This window comes from Manduca sexta, chromosome 15, assembly GCF_014839805.1.
Source record: "Manduca sexta isolate Smith_Timp_Sample1 chromosome 15, JHU_Msex_v1.0, whole genome shotgun sequence".
Lineage (NCBI taxonomy): Eukaryota > Metazoa > Arthropoda > Insecta > Lepidoptera > Sphingidae > Manduca > Manduca sexta.
Genome location: NC_051129.1, coordinates 11,753,560 through 11,756,255, shown reverse-complemented (window position 1 = coordinate 11,756,255; position 2,696 = coordinate 11,753,560). Strand labels below are relative to the sequence as shown.

Genomic DNA, 2,696 nt, shown 5'->3' with positions numbered 1-2,696 from the left:
ATAATATAATATGACAAAATGCGGTATTTTTTAAAACAAAAGAATGAGACGAGGATCATGCTGCTTTGATGCCAAGCGTAACGACTTCCTAAAGAACAGCAACATCATTTAAAACTTCGTAAATATAGAGCACTATGTCACAGATCTACGTTGGTCACCGTAGGGTTCTTAACAGTGGAACCCTCGCACACTAGATTATAGGTAGTAGGGTCTCATATGAGGTGTCTAGATACCACCACCATGTTATGTCTATTTTGTAGCCGTCAAGTATTACAGCCAGTGGCTGAGGGTGAATTTTTTGAAAGGGATCCTGATGCTACTTATAAGCACTAACAATATGCATAAATGCGATCTGCAAATCGTTCTGTTAAGAAGATTTTACATAAGTTACGAAAGGGAAGCCGGTAAGAATTGGTGTCACTGGTCCATGCAATGTTATATTCTGATTTGTAGGACATTGTAGCTAGCGTAAGTACTAGACATTATGAGTCTAACATCTTGTCTAAGGGTGACGAGTGCAGTGGAGTGTCACGCAGTACTTTGTTATTCAAAGTTCTCTGTGATGTTATTACTGTTTATGGAAGTTTGTATCGCTTACCATCAGACGAGCATGATGTTAGTCTCGTCATTTATCATTATCGTCAACAGTTTCATAAAGTCCACTGCTGAACATAGGCCGCCCCTAAAAATTTCCAGGCGGACCTGTCGAAAGCGGCCTGCATCCAATTGTAATTTTGCATTAAAAAAAATACCGACCAGGTTCTTTTTTGTCACTTTTTTTTGGAGACACGCTAATTCTCAAAAGTTGTCCTAAGTCCATAACTTTTTGTAACCCCTTCCCTTCCTGTACTTTTGAATATTTTTTTTTGATTATTTCGAAATTTCCTTTAGGAGCACTGGGCCCCCCTACGTCCTCCCACAAAAAAAAACCTGCCAATGACCTACCACCAAGTGTTTCTCCTGTTCACCACCAAACCGACCAACCCTCGTTCATATAAAATCACGGAATGTTGAAAAGCGACGCGACGTTATTAAGTAATTAAAATCTCTTAGTAGACGCTTATGTAATCACATTAGCGCTTCGACGCGTCCAATTTCATTTTATTACTTAATGTCTTATTATTGTGTTAGGATTTTAATTTGATGACGTGTGGTGAGCTGGGACTGGGCTGCTTAAGGATTAGTTAATTAAAAAGTTTGAACATTAAAATGGGCCGCAACAGGAACATTTTAAATCGGATTAACGTAATTTGTGTTTTGTGGCTGATTCTTAAAATCGTAAAGGCTTACACGTGACGTTTTTAAAGGGTCCTAAAATTTTTGAAATTTAGCGGGATGAGTGTTGCTTTTTTTTTAATGCTAATATATTATTTCCTGCATCGACTGTCTCGGTGGCGATTTTGTTTTACGGTAACTGCAGTGCTGAGGTCTCCGGTTCAATACCCGAGTCGGGCAGTGATATCGGGTTTTTCTACTCAATATCAGCCCGCAGTTATATGTGCCTGATATGTATGAGGTTCGCTAGAATTGCGGTGCTGAGGGCTCGGGTTCGATCTCCGGGCGGGCATATAGTGATATCGGGTTTTTTTACTCAATAGTCTGGCATATGTGCTCAATATGTCGATAGGCTCGCCCTATATCATCTCATGGGACGAAACAGATTCGATGTAAAGTGGTTGCACCGGTTGCGCCTCTGCTGTTTCCTTCGAAGATGAGAGGCATGCGTGTGCATAATAATCTTTCTTACATATCCTTAATACTTACTAACTGTATCTTAAAGCCCGTTTTTTCCTCAACCCTCACTATCGCCTCCGTGGCGCAATCGGCTAGCGCGTTCGGCTGTTAACCGAAAGGTTGGTGGTTCGAGCCCACCCGGGGGCGCTTATTTTAATCATTTTTTTTTAATAATTTGTTTCAGTAATTTCTAATAGTACCCTTTTTATGTACTTATTTGTTATTTGGTAGGGTATAAATAACATCAATTTTAGAAGTTACCTTGAAATAACGAACGTGTATAAAGGCTCGCTTGGTGACTATAAGTGCGAACTGATATTACGGAAAATTTTGATTTTTTGCCTTTAAGTCCCAATTCAACTACAATCCCTTCGATACTTAAAACATTTAACATCAGGTCGACCCCTTGTTTCAACCCTCCACTACAAAATATTCGCTTCAACTTAGATAATGATTTTAGGACAGCATAAAATATACCCTATGGTAATTCCAAACGTTTTGATTTAAAAAAAAAACAATTACGTTCTTCATGGTAAACAAAAAAATCCGATGAGCGGTCCAATGTGAAATATGAAAATCTCACCCTAAACCGTTTCCGAAATGACGAGGAAACGTTCCCGAAATCAGCACGCATCAGGGGTCACAAGTGCTAAAACATCGCGAGGGTGGTTCGCGTTCCCAATATGGCTTGGCGTCCTTTGACGGCCCATTACTCGGCACTAATGCGTGAAACGTCACCAAATTGTCGACTTCATTCGCTTTACACTCAATTAAATGCACAAATTCGCCGTTCAACGGGCTGGCACGCGTCGGGTTATGGATTTTATGATTTTTTTAGTGCTTTGAGTATAAAACGGTAGGAAAGAAAAACTTAAAGTGATTTTATCAGTTGTTATAATTTAAGATGTTGCTCAATTATTTAATAAACTACTTCAATGACTATAATTTCAGTAATTGGCTTT

The 2,696-nt window shown here is 39.3% G+C and overlaps 1 non-coding gene across 1 annotated transcript; it reads left to right on the top strand.

Moving 5' to 3' along the window:
- Positions 1-1,807: 1,807 nt before the first annotated feature.
- On the top strand, positions 1,808-1,881 carry Trnan-guu. The gene has a single exon. It is a non-coding gene; the product is annotated as a tRNA-Asn (tRNA).
- The last annotated feature ends 815 nt before the right edge of the window (positions 1,882-2,696 follow it).